At 48.6% G+C, this 13,091-nt stretch overlaps 1 protein-coding gene across 3 annotated transcripts in view; it reads left to right on the top strand.

The window, feature by feature from the left end:
• The window catches only part of SFXN5 (sideroflexin 5), a 548,869-nt gene that overhangs the window by 292,059 nt on the left and 243,719 nt on the right, over positions 1 to 13,091 (top strand). The window lies entirely within an intron of this gene.

Here is a 13,091-nt window from a genome sequence, read left to right as displayed (position 1 = left end):
GTTCGGCAAGCTGCTTGGCAAGTCGCTCGTTGAGCTGCTCGACGAGCTGGGCAGCGCACAAGCGAGCGAGCTGAACGTCTCGGCCTGGACAAGCCGTCTGCGCTTTACATCGACCAGGAGCCCATTAGCGCACAGGAAGTCCGCGCCAAGCAGTGCCATGGGCACGTCGGCGGTGACGAACGTCCATCGGAAAACCTGCCCTCCGAACCGCAGAGAGAGGCAGCGTTTTCCGTACGTACGGATGGGCGTCCCGTATGCGGCAAGCAGCGCGGGCCCCCCGCCCACGGCGTGCTTGTCTGACGTACCGGCGGGAACGACACTCACCTGCGCTCCCGTGTCGCACAGGTAACGGCGCCCCGATAAGGTGTCCGTTATGAACAGCAGGCTGCTCGAACAGCCGGCGCTCATCGCCACTATTGAGCGCCGGCCCGGGCGTTTCCCGACCTGTTGAAAGAGTATGGCGGATGACATTGCCGAGCCTCGTGGCCAAACTTGGCGTGGAACCAGCACCAGGTGGTGGAGCTGGAGGAGTGTGGCTGGCTCCGCCAGGCCGGTGGGGTTGGCGGTTTTCCCCGCGGTGGCGGTTTTCGCCGCGGCGGTGGGCGGGGCGTGGCGGCGGTCACGAGGGGCGTATCAGCATGCTGCGTATGCTGTGTAAGCTGATGCTGTGGATCATCATCATCAGCAGCATCAGCAGCATCAGCCTCGAGGTCCGTGACGGCCGCACCGACTCTCGCCCGCGTATCCGAAGCCGCGAAGTACCTGTCCGCCTCGGCTGCCAATGCTCGGGGTTCCGTTAGCCCGGTCCCGGCCAACGCGAGGCGAACCTGCGCTGGAAGTTGGCGACGGAAAAGCGCCCGGAATAGAGAACCGGGGGCTTCGTCGCCCAACAGTGACAGCATATGGTCCATTCGGACCGACGGGCGCGTGTCGCCGAGCTCGGGGAGATCCAGGAGGCGGTCGGCCCGTGCGTCGTCCGTGAGGCCGAACGTGGCTAGGAGTAGCCGCTTGAGTGCCTCGTACTTGTGGCCGTCCGGTGGGTGGCGAAGGACGGACACAACTCGAGCGGCCGTGCCGGGCCCGAGGGAGGCGACGACGTGGCAGTAGCGCGTGTCGTCGCCGGTGAGGCGCCGAAGCTGAAATCGGGCTTCGGCTTGAACGAACCAGACTTCGGCCTGGGCCTCCCAAAATTCGGGAAGTTTAATCGCCATTGCCTTGTCGTTTGCCATTGCAATGGCGTCGTGTTCGGAAGGATCGCTACGGCAGATCCAACGTCGAGGTCACCATATAAAGCGCGATGCTGCGCGCGCTAATGCTTACGCAAGGAGCAAGCGGACAACGCGGTTCATAAAAGAGTTTATTGAAAGTACTCAAACTGCAGCACTCTCCCTGGCGTGGCCCTTCCCCACTTGGTGTGCGGGGTGATGTCACCACGTCAGTGCTTTCGTGTCCGCCACAATGTAAACAATTTCAGACATCCTAAACATTCATCAAACCGTTTTGAATCAATATAATCTGTGCAGCAAAATAAAATTATGTGATTTGAGTGAGGCATCAATGTCGGTGCCATTCATCGGGATAATGTTGAGTTGGAGGGACCCTATCTCTTCGCATTGGTTGTCGTTGGACGTTAAATATTCCACGGTCTATCGTGAAGAGTAGGCGAGCTATTAACGGCACCCTGAACAAATTACAAAATTCCTGACCTTACTGACTTTTGTGAAGGCAACAGGAAACCACCCAGCTGCTTTGGCAGCCCCAACTTCCTCTAAAGACTGCAGTTCATGGAGGATGATGACTAGTTTTTAGGCAAGAAAGGACATGGATTTTGTGGATACAGTGTCAAATATATTTTTTTCTATGCACAAATATCAAATTATAAAGGAGAATTTAAATTTTCAGCCACAGGGTTATTGTTTAAAGTTTGTGAACTTCCTTTTCTGTTTCGGAGAAGTTTAAGCCAGTTTTCTGTTTCGGAGAAGTTGAAGCCAGTTTCCATCTGCTTTGTAGGGACGATACATAGATTCAGGTTAACGGTGTGAAATATTAACTTGCACTTTTTGAATAAGAATAAGACTTTTTAAGGTGGCTGAATGTGGCATTGGAAAATTTGGGTTTTTTGCAAGAATCCATGGTTCACTACTACTACCTCTTCAATGACGCCCAATTATTCCCACCTTCTTGTGAAGTTTCCCGGACATAATTTGTCTTGTGAAGTTTTCTTCTTTTTTTTTTTGTTACATTTTTTTAGTTTTTAATTTTAAATTTTAGTCTTACACCAACCGGTGAGCTAGGCATGAATATAGCTAGGTCTTCCTGCTTAACTTTTATCCGAACTGGCATGGCTGGCATGGCACCAGGGTGTCTGTTTTTAGCTGGGTCGAGATTCGAACCCAGGCCAAACAGTTCAATGATGAGTCACACACCTTTTAGCTACCATGCAAGCCCTCCATAGTTCCCAGATATATTCATTGGTATTTAAGATTTCTATCAGATTATCCAAGTAATATCCATGAAAAACATTAAAATGATGTATTCCTTTGAATGTTATTGTCAAACTAATAGTGTTAAATCAATTGCAGGATATTTTTCATTTCTGGCAACAGTGAAACAAATACATTATTTTGCCTTTAATTCATTTTACAAAGCTGGGCAGAAGATGTTTTTCCTCTTTTGTTTTTGTATACATATAGTCGAGGCTCATGGAAGAGCTAGAACACTGAACGGATGAGGATGTAGCCTATTTTGCAAAAGGAACAGTCAAGAGAGGGGGGACACCAACAGCAGAGTTGAAGACCAAGATAGAGGCAGAACTGGGCAAACAATGGGAGTGGGGAAGAATATGGGACAGTAGAGTATTCATGGGATCAACAAGATGGATACAGAAGCCTGGAAAGTGCAGAGGGTGCAAGGCCAGAAAGGAGGTGGTAGAAGACAGAGAGACCTCCGACCTGTCTATGATGGTGAAGTGACAGGCCCATAGACTCAGCTTCAATGTGGGAGATTCCAATGATCTTAAAGACCTTCGTGTTTTTTCGTTTTTGTATACAGAATTGAGGCTCGTCTATGAGCTAAAAGCAAGAGTTTTCACTGTGTCAAGCAAGATGTGAGGCAGGGCAGCCAGCCCAGAGGGGAGAGCAGTACTCCATCAAAATAGCGTTTTATAAATGAGAAGTTTACAAACAGTTTTAAGGAAAGTGCATTTTTGACTCGGAGGAGAGTACCTTGAAATGCAGCACTCCCACAGCCCACAGCTCACCGAGGTATTAACTCTAGCCAATCATATTCCTCTCTCATTCCTTCATCATTCATTCAATTTCATTTTCTTTTACAAATGAATGAGTCGAAAATGTAATGGCATTTAAAACAAAAAGGAATTTATCCATTTCACATGTTATTCTCTTGTTCTTGGGACACATGTTGTCTAGTGGGTAGAAGGGGGGTCTGTGCACCCCCCTGAAATCAACTTCTAATCAATGTCTCTATATCAGAGAAAATGCGTAGAAAACGATTAGCTATGTTAAAAAATTCAAAAAGTGTCCCACGTATCATTTTAATGCAAATTTATGCAAATTAGTGTCGCCATTACAGGAAAATACAATTTTCACTATATCTCAACCAATACTGCAGATAACTGCACAAATAAGATATCTAGACCCATTTTGAGGGTCAAGGATAATTACAAAAAGCACTCAAAGATAAAGTAAATGTATACATGGTAACATGTTAACCTGCAAATTCTTAAGTGCCTGTAATACCAAGAATTTGATTTGTCACTATATCTAGGTCAACGTTACACATTAGGAGGGACTTTTGATGGCAATTTTAACATACTGGTGCTATATTTGTGACCAAATGACTTTTACCACATCCATCATTCATCATCCTCGCTTTCAATGAAATCATCAAAGTCAAACTCGTCCTCTTCTTCTTCCTCATCTTCGCTGTCCGCCTCTTCATGATCTCCACAGTCCAGTAGATCAACCAGAGAAGCTGGTAGGACAGGACCACAGGACCACACCGTTCCAACAGTCCTTCATCAGTCAGCGTCCATCCCTGTCCTTCACTGTAGGGTTTTGGCTTTTCTATGAAGGGTTCATGAGCTCGCTTGTACAGTGCAACACGGTGGTTTACACGTTGGACGTGTGGCTCTCAGTGCAGAATGGCAGGGAGGAAGGCGAGCCAGGTCCACCTTAGATTTTGATGTAAGTTTCTTGTCCTCCCCCATCATCTTCCGCAGCAGCTTCGTATGGATGACGTCCACAGAAGACTCGCGACTCTGTCCATACATCAGGCAAGTGAACTGCTCCAACTGCTGCGGAACCTGAGGCTTGATGTTCCAGTCATCACCGAGTTGCCTGAAGGCCTTCTGAAACCTGGGGTTCTTCTCCAGCTTTTTCAGGGGACCCACCTTCCCCTTGCCTTTGAAGGAACTGGTGCAGTCCTCTCCAGTGAACACGTAAAACCCAAGAAGTGTGGCACAGTAATCTTCTCCGTAGGATTCTGCAAGCTCAGAGAGGTTGAGTAGCTGTCGATACTTTCCTGATCCTGTATCCAGGTATATAGTGAGCTTGATGGTGTGGGCGTGGTAGAGTAGAATCACAAAGATATCCGTGTCAGGGGTTCTGACCACAGCATTCTTGTAGCCGAGGGCGGCTGCGTGATGAAGGTACAGCACCACCCTTGTATCTGTCTCTTCCTGATTGCTGTAGATCGTGGGGAGCTCACGCACTTCAACCTGAAACATAAAAAGGCATTGAATTTTGTGAAAAGCAGTTTGATATGAAAGAAAGCAGGATACCTCACACATAAGGATGTGAGAGTACAGACAATTATCAATAAGGAGATGGGTTAACTCGATTGTTTTAGCTAAGGTAATGAATGAAGGAGATACATAGGTTCATGCTTTTATTTTTCGGTTTCTTGAAATAGTATTTAAGCTTTTAACTCACCTTGCCATTTGATGAGATGAGTAGATGGGTTCTCCCCTCCACGATCAGCGCTGCCATGTCAGTTCTCTCCAGCCTCGAAACGGCTTGTTGACTACTCCGTACTCGCAGCAGAAGCTGGCAGAGCTGCTTTTTGTTGTCATCATTTGCAAGGAATGTCTTGAAATTGTATGGCTTCCTGGTTGCTGGTCCAGCTGCAACGATCTTTTCTGAGCTGCCGCGACTCAACCTCTCCTGGGCTTTGATGGATTCCGGATGGCAACTGTGTTGAGAACAAGAAGTGTTTCTTGGCCACCATCTGATCGAGCACTTGAAGACATATCTCACCCCACGTCGGGGAAGGTTGTAAAGAACATGGAGCAGTGCCATGCCGTCTTGAATGAATAGGGCCTCAGGGTATGGTAGAACTTCTGGGGTGGTGTCTTCCAGAAGGTAGTGCAGAATGGCGGCTTTGTTTGTCTTGGTGAAAAAAACCATCTGGAGATTTTTCGAAGAGATTTTTCGCTAATGGATGCCCTAATTTGCATATTATGACGTCATGGAGACATCTGGTCACTTCAAGAATTGTTTAATCATGATCCTTGACCCTCAAAATGGGTCTAGATATCTTATTTGTGCCGTTATCTGCAGTATTGGTTGAGATATAGTGAAAATTGTATTTTTCTGTAATGGCGACACTAATTTGCATAAATTTGCATTAAAGTGATACGTGGGACACTTTTTGAATTTTTTAACATAGCTAATCGTTTTCTACGCATTTTTTCTGATATAGAGGCATTGATTAGAAGTTGATTTCAGGGGGGTGCACAGACCCCCCCTGCTACCCACTAGAGTGACTAGACTAATACCATAACTTTGTCTGTGTCTTTGTGTGGCTGAACAGATATTCGTGAAACTTTCATTGGTGCCTGAGAGTTCCTGTTTATATATAGGTGAGTGCCTGAGATTTCCTGTTTATATATAGGTGAGTGCCTGAGAGTTCCTGTTTATATATAGGTGAGTGCCTGAGAGTTCCTGTTTATATATAGGTGAGTGCCTGAGAGTTCCTGTTTATATATAGGTGAGTGCCTGAGAGTTCCTGTTTATATATAGGTGAGTGCCTGAGAGTTCCTGTTTATATATAGGTGAGTGCCTGAGAGTTCCTGTTTATATATAGGTGAGTGCCTGAGAGTTCATGTTTATATATAGGTGAGTGCCTGAGAGTTCCTGTTTATATATAGGTGAGTGCCTGAGAGTTCCTGTTTATATATAGGTGAGTGCCTGAGAGTTCCTGTTTATATATAGGTGAGTGCCTGAGAGTTCCTGTTTATATATAGGTGAGTGCCTGAGAGTTCATGTTTATATATAGGTGAGTGCCTGAGAGTTCATGTTTATATATAGGTGAGTGCCTGAGAGTTCATGTTTATATATAGGTGAGTGCCTGAGAGTTCCTGTTTATATATAGGTGAGTGCCTGAGAGTTCCTGTTTATATATAGGTGAGTGCCTGAGAGTTCATGTTTATATATAGGTGAGTGCCTGAGAGTTCATGTTTATATATAAGTGAGTGCCTGAGAGTTCCTGTTTATATATAGGTGAGTGCCTGAGAGTTCCTGTTTATATATAGGTGAGTGCCTGAGAGTTCATGTTTATATACAGGTGAGTGCCTGAGAGTTCATGTTTATATATAGGTGAGTGCCTGAGAGTTCCTGTTTATATATAGGTGAGTGCCTGAGAGTTCATGTTTATATATAGGTGAGTGCCTGAGAGTTCATGTTTATATATAGGTGAGTGCCTGAGAGTTCATGTTTATATATAGGTGAGTGCCTGAGAGTTCATGTTTATATATAGGTGAGTGCCTGAGAGTTCCTGTTTATATATAAGTGAGTGCCTGAGAGTTCATGTTTATATATAAGTGAGTGCCTGAGAGTTCATGTTTATATATAGGTGAGTGCCTGAGAGTTCATGTTTATATATAGGTGAGTGCCTGAGAGTTCCTGTTTATATATAGGTGAGTGCCTGAGAGTTCCTGTTTTTATATAGGTGAGTGCCTGAGAGTTCATGTTTATATATAAGTGAGTGCCTGAGAGTTCATGTTTATATATAAGTGAGTGCCTGAGAGTTCCTGTTTATATATAGGTGAGTGCCTGAGAGTTCATGTTTATATATAAGTGAGTGCCTGAGAGTTCATGTTTATATATAAGTGAGTGCCTGAAAGTTCATGTTTATATATAGGTGAGTGCCTGAGAGTTCCTGTTTATATATAGGTGAGTGCCTGAGAGTTCCTGTTTATATTGTTACAGACGCGGTGGTGGATGTTAGTTTACCGAGCGGTTTGGTATGACCACGTCTGCACAAGTTACCCGATTATACTCGAACGTTGCCGAGTCGCGCTACGCTAGGTCAATGAAGGAAAAGGATACAACGGCTGGGGTTCAAATGACACGACACCAAGGGTTCAGTTCTCAAGACCTCCGGAGGAGGTTATATTATGGCGGAAGGTTAGATTACAACTACAAGAGGGACATCATAGAAAGACAGGCACTTAGACACACTCTTATATTAACCCCAACAGACGACAGATAAACGGGACAAAAGGCTGACTCACACGGGGATTGATGGCAAGGAAAGGCAGAATCGATGGCTCCAGGTGCACCTGAGCTCAGGGCAGAATCGACCCGGTCCGGTCCGGTCCAAAGATGCGGGGAGGTATCGTCGCACTGGGGGTGGCGTCCTCTGCTCTCCGTAGTTCAGGCGCATCTGACCTCACATCCGGTAAGTTGCCGCGTATATCCGGCGGGGAGTGACACGCCCTCGGCTCGTTAGCTCCGCCCCAGATGGAATCGGCACGTTGCTTCTCATTGGGTGCGTGCGGGGGGGTTACCGGCTCCGCCCTTGACGAGGGGCTGACAAGGAGCCCCTTCGTGGTAACCCCGTGGAGCGCATGGTCATGGCGGCTAACCGAGCCGGTGTGAGGACGCACACTCCCCCCGCGCCGCGCCCCTCTGTTGTTGTAGTTGTTGTTGTAGTTGTTGTTTGGGGAAGAAGATGGGAGGAGGTATGGGAAGGTCCTAAACTCACTACTGGTGACATATAATCACATTCTGGTGCAACGAAGAGTCAGAATTAATGGAAACGAGTCCTTAACTGACATAGACTAAGAATAACTAGCAAGATGTCCGAAAGTTGTCTACGTGAGATGCGGTGGACCTGGGCACGACATTTAATGGGGGAAAAAGGGGAAGGTCGGTTCTACAGAGTGTTATTTACAGGCAATGGGACTAGGGAATGGGGGATTGGGGATAGTTGGGGAGTATTGGGGAAATAGGGGAATATTTACAAGCGGATATGGAGGCCAAATGCCATATTCGCAACATTGCACCCTTCTCTACCCTCGGGGCGTCCCGACCCGATAAATTTTTACCTATTTTAGTGTGGCACTCATATGTAGTTCCCTCTACTATTAACTCTACCCTGAGTGCGACAGTTTTACAGATATTCACAAATGAGTAAATATGTCCCCCTGCGACGTTGCACCCTTCTCCTCACAGAAACACACCCACAGGATAACCGAATCCGGAAAGAATTCGCAAACTAAACATACAGCCGGTAGGGAGCATTATTTACAAGACTACGCTGCTATTTACACTACGATCCAGGACCTGTTTCTGGAGGGACACATGCAGATGTTATGCATAGAGAGAGCACGCATGCCAGCATCGATACACCAACCCACGAGTGCTCTGTGGCCTACGGCCTTTAATAATGTGCAGAGCACCCCTTCCAAGCATCAAAAGCACCACCCCTTCACACAGTCAGCACCATCCGGTGCACCAATAAAGTGTTTATGAATCACCGGTGGTGTCACAGCCGGCCGATGTTCTGCCGCTGGTCTTGCCTTCGTGTGGTGCACTTGGTGTTCTTGCCTCTTTCAAAAAATAAAGAAAGGCGCCAACCGCGTCCATTTCTATATTGTGGCCTTCAGTGGTGTCAACTAAAAGTGGTTCACCTGTATGGCATAGGTGCCACGTTGACCCATAGGTCCATCCACGGGTGGTGCTTGGCCGCAAAAGAACTGCGGTCCATTGTGGGTGGCCACAAACATTGCGGTCCATATGGTGTATCGATCCAAGCAGCAAGCAGCGAAAGTGCAGGCCCACAACTGCGTAGCCAGCACCTCTCTCTCCTCTCTCTCTGCCCCAAAGCCAGATCCTCGGAGGTGGGAGACAAAAGAAGCAGACAAGTGAGTAAGGTGGTAAGGGCGCAAAAGTGCACGCAATGTAAGGTAATGCACACTGGGGGCACATGGGAACCAGGTGAGACAGGTACGTTCCTACCGTACGCCCCCCCCCCCACCAGGTAACCTACATGGCCCCTCCCTTACCCCTTACTGTATCCACAAAACACAACACTACCCATAAACATCTACTTTACAAATCAACAAACATCCCTACTGTCTTCCCCGTTCCTCCCATATACCAAATTCGTCTTCTCTCCCTCCTAACCAATCAAATTTGCCATTTTCAACTCTCATCAAAATTTGCCATCTCCAACTGCACATCAAAATTTGCCATTACCAATTCATCATCAGTCCCTCCTAGGGAGGGAGAGATGGAATCACCCCAATGTCTCATCCACGTCGTGATGCGTCTCACAAATCCAACAGCAATTCTCATTTCCTGCACACAGAACAAAGAAAACACAGGTGTGGAGTCATCATCATCACCTCAGGTAAGTGGCTGCGTATGGTGCGACAGGTTCATCAATCCTAACTATTTCCTAAATGACTTTACAACTTTACACTACCCGGGGTCTTCCTCCGGCCAAACCATTGGCCCTCTTACACTATGGGTTCTAAAAACCAATTCCCATTGGCCAAACTGTGGTGCTTTTCAATTTGGGGTCTCACTCCCCCGATTCATCTCCCGGTGCCCTCGCACAATTTCTGGGCTGTGGCGTGTACCTCTCCCAGCGGGTCTACCCACCTGCACACCTCCACCACTGCAGTTGCCTCCGAGCTTACCTGCTCCTCACCCTAACCTAACTACCTGGGGAAGGCCCTCTGGCGCTCTCCCCACTCGGTGCCCTCTCTGGCACTGGGCTACCCGATCCACACCCGGGATCCTCAGGCACCCACTCACAACTACCGGCTCCCAGAGCCCACCTGCGGCCTCACCTGGCCGACATCCTCACAGTGGTGGAGTGCCCAACCAACTACACACACTAACAGGCTACACGCCCAGCCATTTCCACGACACTAATGCACCCATCCGCAACACCATTCTGTCACCCGCACCACAAATGCCAATATCCACCCACAATTTACCTGTACCCTCTACCTAACACTTACACTACCCGCCCCGGATATCCGTGAAAGGGGTCCACTCTTCCCCCATCCACACCTTCGCACCATGCACACCACTCCGTACCACTTACTCCAACTCTCTCCACACACCTGTACCTGCACACCTGTGCTCTCACACCTGGTGCCCCCTGCACCCTTCTCTCCCCAAGCGCATTCGCGCTGATCCACACACTCACTACTCACACACTGTTCCACACACCTGTCCAGTTGCACACCTGTGCAATCACACCTGTTCAATTCTCACACATACAGCATCATCTCAGCTAACTACTCCCTTCTAAAACTTGCGCTTCCCAGTCGTCCCTTTAAACTATTGCGCTCCCACGTCATTATCATCCATACTAATCTACCTGCGTCCCCACTACAGGTATCAGTCACTAACTAACCTTAACGTTACCTACTGTCATCTTCTAGGTCCCTATCAATATAACCTAACCCACCCGGGCTAGTTTTCACTGCCATACACCCCATAAACTATTGCTCCTTTGCCCCACATTATGGGAAGGGTGGCAAGGATGCCACCCTTACCCACCGGGCCCATCGCTCACTACCAATTTTGCACATCCAATTTCAACAAATCAAAAATTTGCCAATCCTACTCATCATCTGCCAATCACTACTGCCAATCCCTTGCCAATCATCAAATTTTGTTTTTCTCTAATTTTGGGGCCAAAACACTAACCTCATCACCCAGGCTACTCACTAATACCTCTCGGTGCGCCAATTCCTGTCCAAAGCCCGGCTTCGTAAAGCCAAGCCATGAATGCGGGTTGTTCTGTGCCAGCGGCTGGACACGTCCCGCATTCGGTGCAGGGAAGGAGGTTTACCAGGGCCGAGATCCCACGCACCACCTCGGCGTGGAGCCATCCAATGTCCCGATCTCGACCTGCCGGCACGTCTCAACAAAACGTGGTCGCCATGACGACCCTTCCTATCCAGCTGCCCGCTCCGCCTAGTGGAGCACGGACGCGGCCGTTCAAAGCGAGGCCCGGCACGCACCGAGGGCCCGCTTCGGCTAAAAGTCGACCTAACCTCTAACCTGGTTACCGTCGATGCTTCACCTGGATTCTTACACCCCGCAGCCCGTTCCTTGCTCACACATCCAGCCGTCTCCATGCTCCTCGTACCTTTCCTTACACACCCAGGTACACCCATTCCACTCACAGCCTTGGTCACACACCTGACCACCGAACACTTTGGCACACATTCGTTGGTCGCACACCTCACCAACACACCTCTTCGCGCCCCCTCCTCTGTCACCTCCTCTGTGACAATCACAGGTGTGCTCTCATTCGCACACCCAACCACGTGCCTCACCACCAACTCCAGCGTGCATTCCCACTCACGCTCTACCATTCCAGGTGTGCATCCTTCCATCCCAGGTGTACATCCTCGCTCACCTGTCACAACCAACTCACTCTCCTTGTCACTCTCACTACTCTCACCTCCATTCTTGACAGCGCACTCACCCTTACTCTTGACAGCGCACTCTTTCCTCATGCACCTGTCCGTCACACACCTTTCTCGCGCACACTCTCCCGTTACACCCTCTGTAACACTCACCACTGGTGTGCATTCTTCCTTGCCTTTGACATCGCACTCTTTCCCCATGCACCTGTCCGTCACACACCTTTCTCGCGCACACTCCTGCGCACACTCTCCCGTCACACCCTCTGTAACACTTACCACACCGCGCTTCCATGTGCTCCCTCGCACACGCGCTACGACCGACTCACTCTCGCCAGCATCCTCACTCCTTGGCACACACTTTTTCCTCACACACCCCAGAGTCGGACTTCCTCGCACACCTCCTTTTTCGCACACCAGACCTGTCGCACACTTCACCAACGGCCTCTCACGAACACCCGGGTCCATCTCGACCCCCAAGCTTCTTAAATCCCCTGGCGCATCATACGCACGACCATATTGGTCACCACTTACACCGGGTCCTCTTCCTCTTCGCTTCTCCTCCATCACCTGCGAATCCCTCATCCGGTTAATGAGCACATCATCACGATCCGAACACAGACTTTGGACCAATTCTTTTACTTCCTCCTTTATCTCTTTCTTATCCTCTCTCCGTCGCTTCTTAATTTCGCTCATCCCTTCTTCCACTTCTTCTAATTTCTGCTTCACCTCCTTCATCTCTTCGTGCGCCCCTTTAAGTTCTTCCTCTAACTCCACTTTATTTTTTTCTATGTGCTCCCGCACCTCCCGTTCTTTAACCTCCATCACCTCTACCACCTTGTCCATTTTCCTCGTCAGGTCCTCATGTACCGTCTGACACTCTTTTTTAATTACCCCTACGTCCTTTTTCATCTCCTTCTGTGTCGATTTTAAACCCTCTATTACCGCTGTGTTCTTCTTTACCTGGTCCCCCAACTCCTTTTGTCCCACTGTCAGTTGTTCTACTCCCAGCGTCAACTCCTCTATACCCCCTTGCAGTTTTACAGTCCCCTTTCTCACCTCCGCGTCCATGCGCTCCTTACAGTGCCTCACCACCTCGCGCACTCCTCCGACCTCCTCACTCACTCCTCTTCTGATCTCCTCTCCCATCACTTGCATCTCCTGCCCAGATGCCACCCTCATCTGCTCCATTTCCTCCCTGTGAGCATCCAGTTTGGTTTCTACCCCCATTCTGACCCCCTCTATCTGCTGCTCCATTTGTTTAACTTCCCTTTCCGCTTGGTCCCTCATGTCCCTCAATTTGCCTTCCATACTGTTTTCTAACCCTATTAACCCATTTCTCACCTCTTTTATCCCGTTGTCTAACCCCTCAAAATTATTGTCTAACTTCCCA

Source organism: Myxine glutinosa, chromosome 2 (genome assembly GCF_964187855.1).
Source record: "Myxine glutinosa chromosome 2, kmMyxGlut1.1, whole genome shotgun sequence".
NCBI lineage: Eukaryota > Metazoa > Chordata > Myxini > Myxiniformes > Myxinidae > Myxine > Myxine glutinosa.
Note: the sequence above shows the minus strand (reverse complement) of the source record. Positions and strands in the feature narration are given on the sequence as shown.